Source organism: Mustela lutreola, chromosome 8 (genome assembly GCF_030435805.1).
Source record: "Mustela lutreola isolate mMusLut2 chromosome 8, mMusLut2.pri, whole genome shotgun sequence".
NCBI lineage: Eukaryota > Metazoa > Chordata > Mammalia > Carnivora > Mustelidae > Mustela > Mustela lutreola.
In genome coordinates this window covers 77,286,937-77,297,117 of record NC_081297.1, presented here as the reverse complement: position 1 = coordinate 77,297,117, position 10,181 = coordinate 77,286,937, and positions in this window count along the sequence as shown.

The window sequence follows — 10,181 nt, the reverse complement described above, 5'->3', positions numbered from 1 at the left end:
TAGCTACTTGTGAAGTAGGTGTACAGTCATTCCTATTCGCAGGTGAGGAAACTGAGGTTGGAGCAGGTAACTTGTATAAGATCAAACAGCTTGGAAGTAGGATGACTAAGGTTTAAAGTTAGACTTCCTGGCTCTTGTTGGGGAATCAGACTTCTTGTCCCCAGGATATGGGAGACTTTGCCAACCAGAACATAACTAATTTTTCCTCTAGGGCGTGGTCACGTATGAGGTGTTTTGTAAGTCATCCCTGTCTTTTAACCTCAGTTTTATTTAAGAATCCTGAGTAAATGCTGTGACCTTTTGGCTTCATTTATCTTCTGACATTACCTGGAACCTCAGCCTGCCCAGCAAAAAGGCACATTATAGGATGCACAGCATAAAGAAAAAAACAACCCTCCCGCTGTGTGTCTCCTTTACTCTCACACTACTCTCCTGACCCCACATATGTGGGTTTTCCACACATCAAGCAATTCTGGGATACCAGCCGGGTGTCCTACAATTCAACTCAGCTGTGACACCACTTATCCGGAGATGGTTCAGATCCCACAGGTTAAGGATTCAGTCTCGCAAAACTGCCCTACACCTCCTCCTTCAGACACGAATTAAAAGTCAGAGTTGTTACCTGTGCTTCTGACCAACAGGCTATCAGGGAGAGGTTTCCACACCCAAATCCTTGAGTGTGGTTAATTTACTACAGCAACTCGTAAAACTCAGGAAAATGGTTTACTTATCAGAGTGCCAGATTATAAAAAAGGATACAGATAAATAGCTGGCTGAAGACATACACAGGACAAAGCCCGGAAGGGTCTTGAGGATCGGAGCTCTGTCCTCATATCGTTGGCCTGTGCACCATCCCAGTACATGGATGTGCTCACCCACCTAGAAGTCCTCTGAACCCCACCTTCTGGGGTTTTTATGGAGGCTTTCTTACATGAGCATGAATGATTAGATCTTTGGCCTTTTGATGATTGATTCAACCTCCTTGCTGAAATGGGGGATGGCCCTGAAAGTTACAATAATTTACAACATGATTCTATTCCTATTAAGTGTCCATAACAGGGAAATCTATAGAGACAGAAAGATTAGTGGTTGTGGTGGGGCTGCAGGGGGCGGGTGGGGTGGGACTTTGCGGGGGAAGATACTTGGATGATAGCTAAAGAATACAGGGGTTTTTTGTTTGTTTATAATTAAAACAAAATATTCTAAGTAATTTCTATACCCAGTGTGGGGCTTGAACTCACAACCCCAAGATCAAGAATCACATGCTCTACTGACTGAGCCAACCAGGTGCCCCACAGGGTTTCTACTTGAGATAAGGGAATTTTTCCAAAATTGACTGTAGTGATAGCTGCACAGTTCTGTGAACATACTACATACTAAACACCATTGAGTTGTATACTTTAAATGGGTAAATTCTAGGGTATGTGACCCATATCTCAAAAAGGCTGTTAAGAAAAAAAAGATTGACTAGAATAGATAATTTCTAATGTTGCCCTTCTTGGGTGTTCCTTGCAGTCACAAAGGAAGAACAAGAGCTAAGCTGATTTTCTCAAGGTTTTTTATCTTTTTCTAATTAAAAAATAAAAAAAAAGTCACTTTACATGGCTGTTGAGTTTGGAATATTAAAGCTGGATATCTCACCAATCCTCCTGTTAAGATTTAAGGACCAAGGCAACTTCTATCCTGTTGCTCATTATACAATACTTTCATTATCGAACTTACTTCATGGGCTGGATGGCTCCTGGAGCTCAGTCATTCTGTTTGCATTCCAGACAGCAAGAAAGTGAAAGGGGGGAAGGGCATGCCTCCTCACATTAAGGACAATTATGGAGTTGTACGTGCCAATTCTTAAATCCAATTTGCAGCCCCTTGTCACTGGCAAGTAACTGAATGCATTAATTTAAGTAAGTAGCCAGATTTATTACATGACCATTCATACAGCAAAAAATTGGGGATGCAATTATTATAGAAGAAAAGAGATGTTGAGAGACACCTAGCACTTGGCCATGTTCCACAATTTATTTATTTAAAAGAAAGATTTATTTATTTACTTATTTGACAGAGATCACAAGTAGGCAGAGAGAGAGAGAGAGAGAGGAGGAAGCAGGTTCTCCACTGAGCAGAGAGCCCAACGCGGGACCCAATACCAGGACCCTGAGATCACAACCTGAGCTGAAGGCAGAGGCTTAACCACTGAGCCACCCAGGCGCCCCCATGTTCCACAACTTAACCCAGCATTTACCTTTTCATCAATATCCTCAATTTCCTTGTCTCCTATTCCTCCTACACACTCATTGACAAAACCCTAAGTCTGGACCGATACATCTACCCACCATCTCTGCTCTTATACTGATCTTTTGGAAAAAGCCATACAACTATATGGCTTTTAGTGTTTCTACAAGTCTGTGATATTTAACTACAGGTGAGCTTTCACTCAGCTAGCTTACAGGAATTTGTTCACAACAATCTTTCTATTCTTTGATCCATCGCACCTTGGAAGGCAGCTACGCTCACCACTATACCACCAACGCCGATTCCATCGTACCTTGGAAGACCTGGGATATAACTATCACTTTGGCTGCTAGCATATAGTTTTTGCTCACTAAAGTGATCCTTAAAATAAACTTCATAAAAAAGAGGAATTGATTTTCTGAAACAAATGACTCAGAACACTGCCTCAGATCAAGAAAATCAAGGCAGGTTAGTGGACGAATTCTAAAGAAATAATAACTGGCAGTCAGAAGTTTTTAGTCTTCTTTTAAAGAAAGAATAAGTTATATTAGCTTGTGTACTACAGTGTACAAATTCCTTGTGGTTGTTTGCAGCCAAAATACATGGGAGACAGATTTAATAATGAAGAAAGAATTAATGAGATGAGATTGCCTCCGAAATTGGCAAATGCTGATGACAAAAAACAGTAAAATCAAGAGTTTTGAAGAAAATATCATTTAAAAAGTAAAGCAAAACACAGATGGAGAAATGTAATTCCAACGAAAATTAAATCAGTGCCTCTCTGGTGGGAAGATAACAGGGATGTAGGCTGTGGCTAAGAAACAACCCCAGATCATCTGGTGGTCACTGATTTTGAAGATGCAAAACAGGAGAGAACAGCTATGTGCCACTCCACTTCCCCCCAACAAAATACTCCAGCTTTAATTCATTAGCATCTTGCATCTTAGGAGAGACAAAAGACAGATGAGGAAGCAGAGCTGGGAGCGCTCCCTGAACCAGTACCCAGAAGAGAGTAGCTAGGGCACAGGAAACCATGTGAGCAGAGGCAGACAGCACCTTCTGGGAGTGGGCCTGGACCCAGGCGTGTACTCCAGGATCTGCGCCAGAGGGATCTGCTCAGAGGGCAGATATCTGAGCAGCTTGGAGGTCAAGTTCTGGCTCAAAAGGCATTGACGGGGGAAATCTCACTCTTACCTTGAGGGTGCATTTGGACATCTCAGTGTGAACTGCTTTTGAAGGGTAGATTTCCCTCCAGCATTTCATAGCTGAGATTCCAATCCAGATTCACATTCTCTTTGTATGTTGTTCCCTCCACTGTTTCTTGGGGGCACTGTGAGCTCCAGCTGTTTCCACACCTTAAACTCTCTTCATGTTTCAATCTCTTATATTCTGGTTTTTACCCTCTTTGTCCTGCACAAACTACTGTGGTCAAGAGTACCTATTTGCACATTGCTAAATATAGTAACATTTCTTTGTCCTCATCTTACTTGACCTTGACCTCTCAATGGCATTGACTTAGTCCTTATTCCTTTACTCTTCAAGTACTCTCTATATACCCTTCAGATATTTCTCTCCTGAGTTTCCTAACCACACTGACTGGTCCTTCTTAGCTTTCTTTCTTTTCTTTTTTTCAAGTTTATATTTAAATTCCAGTTAATTAACATATGGTGTAATATTAGTTTCAGGTGTACAATATAGTGATTCAACACTTGCATACACTACCCGGTGATCATCGCAAGTGCACTCCTTAATCCCCATCAACTATTAAACTCATTCCCTCACCCACATCCCTTCTGGTAACCATCAGTTTGTTCTCTGTAGTTACCTCTTAATTTTGTTGGCTTTTCCTCTTCAACTCAACCTTAAATAGGGGTACCTCAAGGACCTCTGTTTCTTCTCTATTTGTACTCTTTTCCTGGATAATACCATCCATTTCTTTCATTTGAAATTCACATAATGCTGGAGCGCCTGGATGGCTCAGGCAGAAGAGCATCTGATTCTTGGTCTCTGGTCATGAGTTCCAGTCCCCTACTGGGTGTAGAGTTTACTTAAAATAACAACAACAACAACCCACAAAACATTTAATGTTAATGGTTTCCAGAGGAGAATTGTTATACCTCCCAAGAATTCTCTTCTTAATTCTGGTCTTTTATCCAATTGTTTGCTTAACATTTCTATGTCTCCAAAATGTCTTACATTTGATATGTCCAAAATAGAACTCAAAATTTCCTGAAACTTTCTTAAAGTCTTTCTAATCCAACTAATTGGCAAACCACCTTCCCAATTGTGCAAGTCAAAAAATTAGATTTTTAATGATTGCTTCTTTTTCTTTCTATCCCACATCCAATCCCCAAACAAGTCTGGAGACTTCTATCTCACCTCCCCCTCTGGCAATATATTAGGAATCCATCATTTCTCTCCCATACTGCTACTAGCGTAGTCCAGGCTGCCATCTTCTTCTAGTCAATCACAACAACTTCCTAACTAGTGACCCCACTTCTTCTTCTTCTTCTTTTTTTTTTTCATTATTTATTTATTTGAAAGGAGAGAGAGCATGTGTGAGTGAGGGGAGGGACAGAGGAATAGGATCTTTAAGCAGGCTCCCTGCTGAGTGCAGGGGCTCGATTTGGACTTGATATGGGCTTTATGTGAGGCTCCATCCCATGACCCATGAGATCATGACCTGAGCCAAACTCAAGAGTCTTGATGCTTGACCAACTGAGGCATCCAGGCACCCCATTTTCTTTCTCTCTCTCCCTTCTTTCCTTCCTTCCTTCCTTCCCTCTGATCATGAGTTCCAGTCCCCTCCCTCCCTCTCTTTCTTTCTTTCTCTCTCCCTGCAACATGGGGCTTGAACTTGTGACCCTGAGATCAAGAGCTGCAGGATCCACGGACAGAGCCAGGCAGGCCCCTTCTACTTCTATTTTTTGATACCACCAATCTTTTTTTCTGTGTAGTCATGATGCTCTTAAAATATAAATCAAATAATTTCATTTCCTGACTAAATAATCAAGTTTTCCACTCCACTGAGAATAAAACCCAAATTCCTTATTCTTTTCTTTCTCTTTTCTTCTTTCTTTCTCTTTTTCTTCTTCTTCTTCTTCTTTTTTTCTTTTCTTTTCTTTTTTTTTTTTTTTTTTTGCCTGTTGGATAAAGGAATGTTTCTGAACAGGTTAAGAATCTCTATATAAGTTTTAGGGCTATCAAAAAACCAAGAGAAGGGGACATATTTTGGCAGAAAGAAGCATATTAAGAAATTTTGTTCAATTCTTGAAGAACTGGAGGCAAGAGACCAGCCTTGGGCACAGATGTGAATTGGGTAACGTTTATCTGCAGTGTTTCCAGCCTCCATCTCTTCAGCCATTCAATTCCTTCCTTGGGGTATTTCCTTATCAGAACCAGGAAAAAATATAAAGCAAATATAAGAACAAATTTAAGCTTAATAACTCTTTGCATTTCAAAGTTACTTGTAATTATGAAATGATAGGCATCTTTCTTTATTACCAAAGGAATTTCAGACATCATTTTTGAGGGGGATTAGAAAGAAGAGCAGATGATTTAAAAAATCCCCGTTTACAACCTACCAGCTATTCTGCCTTTAAAAAGGCTAATCCAGTTAGGGTTATTTAAAATTTATTATAAAGCATGCTGAGAAGCAAAATAGAAGTATTTTGTTTCCTCTTGTTCTTGTGTGGTGTGAAACTTATTTGCCTGGCAAAGTTTTTAACTCTGCAAATGTTTGCAATTCGAAAGACCATATTCTTTTTTTTTTTTTTTTGATATAATTGACATAAAATATTATATTGGTTTCAGATGCTCAACATCCAGATGGGTCTAATCTGCATGGCAGGCATGATCTGAGTTTCCCTTCTGTATTGCTCTTCTAGTGCGGTCCCAGGCTATTTCCCCTTGGCTTATAAGCCTCAGCTTCTGATTTTTATCCTTTGTACTCACCAAACTCTTTTCTGCCTTAGACCTTTACACAGGCCCTTCCCTCTTCCTGGGAAGCTCTTCCTCCACAGTTAGCATAGCCAGTTCCTTCAGATTCCTTAGATACTAGGGTAAATATCACTTCTGCAGAGAGATCGCCACTGATCTTTCTGTTGTTTCTTTTTTTCTATCTCTGTCTTCTTCTTCTTCTTCTTCTTTTTTCCCCAAAACTTAAAAACAAACATACATTTGCTGCTTATTAGGTGTCAAATATTGTTCTATTCACAATAATCTTATCAGTAATTATATTATTGTCCCCTCTTTAAGGATGAGGCAACTGAGGCACACATAGCTAGTAAGAGGTAAAGTTGGATTTGACCCAAACAGATTAGCTTCTGCTCTTCACCACTATGCTGTATCCTGCTTATCAGTGCCACAATCTGGAATTTTTATATTTATCTTTTTTTAAAAAGATTTTATTTATTTATTTTAGAGAGAGAGGAAGCATGAGACTGTGTGTGTGGGGGTGGGGAGGAACAGAGGAGGAGGGAGAGGGAGGAGGAAAGAATCTCAAGCAGACTCTGTGCTGGGTGCAGAACCCATGGTGGGGCTTGATCTCATGACCCCAAGATTATGACCTGAGCCAAAACCAAGAGTTGAAGGCTTAACTAACTGAACTACCCATGCATTCCTGTTTGTTTTTTTTTTTTTTTTTAAGATTTTATTTATTTATTTGTCAGAGAGGGAGCGAGCGAGAGCGAACACAGGCAGACAGAGTGGCGGGCAGAGTCAGAGGGAGAAGCAGGCTCCTTGCGGAGCAAGAAGCCCGATGTGGGACTCGATCCCAGGACGCTGGGATGATGACCTGAGCTGAAGGCAGCTGCTTAACCAACTGAGCCACCCAGGCATCCTTGTTTTTAATTCGTTTTGTCATGTGTTTTTTTGCTTGTCCCTCTCAGAACACAAGCTCCATGAAGTCAGGACCACTGACCACTGATATCTTACTGGTCACTGATTTCACAATGCCTACTATTGTTCCTAGGACATAAGGGGCACTTAATAAATATCTGTTTAAAGAATGAATGAATGAGAACAAGAGAAAACAATATTCATGTAAAGTTGTGAATGGTTGATTTGAGGTACTAAGTCACAAAATATAATTTTTCTTAAATATTTGTATTTTTTAAAAATATTGTTTATTCTCTACAGTTCGAGTTTGAGTGTGGGGCTCGAACTTATGATCCTGAGATCAAGAGTTGCACTCTCTTCTGACTGAGCTAGCCAGACACCCCTAATTTTTTCCTAAATATTTGTAAATAAGAAGGTTTCCTAAGTAATCAGAGGCTGCTAATTTAAAGAAATATGAGGGAACACTACTTCCAGGAATGGTTTAACAAATTCTTTTCTAGGGCACCTGGGTGGCTCAGTCATTAAGCGTCTGCCTCTGGCTCTGGTCATTATCCCAGGGTTCTGGGATGGAGCCCAGTACCAGGCTCCCAGCTCAGTGAGTAGCCTGCTTCCCCTTCCCCTCTTCCCCTACTTGTGTTCCCTCCCTCTCTCTGTCTCACTCTCTCTCTCTCTCAAATAAATAAATATTAAAAAAATTATTTTCTAGATACTTGTCAGTGATCTATATATACATCTATCTATATCTATGTGTGTACCTATATATACATGGTATGTCTGACATATATATGGAGAGAAATGTAACTGTGCAGCTCTGGGAGAGTATGGTATGTAAGGGAATAAGTTAATTTTCTTCAAGTTAAATACCAACATATAAAGGATCAAAGTTGTAATAAGCAAAATCTTGTAATGTTAAAATAGTGTAATGTCTGAACGAAGTCAGACTGAATACATTAACTAAAGTAGATGAATCAGGAAAATGGGGCAAGAAGGAAAGTTGCAGAGGCAAACTCCATTCTCAGAAATATCCAAAGGAAAGGGAGTAACAGGCAGTCTCCCCGAAGTGTTACGATTCCTTCAGTTCCTTCAGAAGGGCTCTGCTTATACTTTGTGGAGTGAGGAAAGGCCAGGGGGCATACTGGGAAGAAGGCAGTTTGGCTACCCATAATTACAGCTTTTATCTCTTCTCTCAGCAGGTCATGATCATTCTTCATTGTGGGGCGCCCAGGAGGAGCTTCGCAACTGGACTGTGACATCAAGGCAGTATAAGTGGGAATGATGTGGTCATTATCTCCCCTGCTTCTCTGCCAGGTTGGAATGTATGGTTAGGAGCGGGTTTCAAGTATTTTCTCCATTTAATTAATTAATTAATTAATTATAGGTCAGATAATCACAAGAGAATATTCTGTTGTAATTGTCAGCATCTGGAAGGAATCATTTTTTGCCTGTTTTTGGAGGCAGTGAAAATCACATCCAGACTGCCTATTATTAGTCAAAGCTTTGTAAGAGCATTGTTTGCTCTTCCTCCCACACCATCAGCAACTGTCTTTGTTTCTTTACCATCTACATAAGGAAGGGGAGTGTTGAGTCCTGCTTTCTAATAGGAAAGTGTGTGTGTGTGTGTGTGTGTGTGTGTGTGTGTGTGTGTTGATCACCTCCTGGCTACTGAGAAACACCTCTCTAAATAGCGGCCCCCAATAGAAGAGAAGGAAGGAACTGGTAAGCCCTTTGGTGTATTGGTCCCAGAGCCTCCCTTCCATTTCCACAGAAATCACTCCTTTTCTCTCCTATTCTCCCTTTCCTCTAGGTTAGCCATTCTCATCTCTTCTCCGTTTTTGGTCTTTCACTCTGACTTCGTCTTCCTCTCCTTTTGTGACTCTTCCTATTGATCAAAGTGGTCATTTTACTAGCATATAATATTTAGTTGCCGGGTGTGTATTATTAATGAGTGCTGAGGCCAATATAATCCAGTTTAGGGCTCTGGAGTTTGGATTAAATTTTGGCTTCACCACTGAAGAGTTGCCTGATTTGGACAAATCCCTCAATTTCCTGTGCCTTTCTTTCACCACTTTTAAGTTGGTGGGGTTAATGGTTCCTAAGTTGGGGATAATGGTTCCTACCCCCAAGAGTGGTCATTAGGACTAGAGAGAATGCATATACCATACTCAGAAGAACGGCTAGCATGTGGTCTCAAGAACTATTAGCTCTTATTATTTTAGAAATGTTTATTGTAGGGAAGGAATCGTTGATGCCAATATAGGGAATTTCATGCAGTTTTCCTTTACTGAAGAACGAGTAGAGTAGCACGACTGAGGCAAGAAACAGTGGTACCTAAAGGCTTACTGGGTGTATGCATTTTGCAGAGCAGATCCCAGTCCTGTGGCAAGCTGGGCACAGACCGCTGTGCGAAGGCAAGCAACTTTAGTGAAGACTGTCCTGAAGGGTAATAAAGGGGTTATAACCAGGCCAAGCTAGCCAGGGGAAGGGAGGGGAGGTGGAAGGTAGGGGAGAGGGCGGGAAGAGCGCGCAGTGGGGTGGGTCTGGCAGGCTTTGGAAGCGCAGCGCTGGTTTGGGTGCTGGAGGCTGGAAGGAGGCTGGGAGCCCAGGGGGCGAGAAGGATACGCGGGACCCCGAGCGCGTTAGTTACTGTTTGCTTTTCCCTGGGAAAGGCGTCGATTCCAGGCGGTTCCTGAGCTCGGGCTCCCGTCGCAGCGGCAGAGCAGGGGCGTCCCCGCCACTCCGGGGGGCTTCGGTGTCCGCGGGTCAAAGTCCTGGGAGGAACTCGCGTCCGCGGCCAGCCGGGCGGGGCGGAGGCTCCCCCGGCGCGCGTCCCGCCGCCTCCGCCTCCGTCTCCCGCCCGCGCGCCCCCCGGTGCAGCTGGCGGTGGCGGCCCCGCGCGCCCGGCGGGAGGCGCCTCGGGATGTTTCCGTCGGTTCCTTCCCTCCCCCCGCGCTGACTCCATCCGCCTCCCCGCCCCCCTGCTCGGAGCCGGGGCCAGGCGCGAAGGGAGGGAGCGGGCCGAGACTGCATCATTCCGCACCGGCTGCAGCACAGCCAGAGGGAGCAGGTGGAGCGAGCGAGCGAGACGCGAGCCCGAGCGCGCCAGGCCCCGG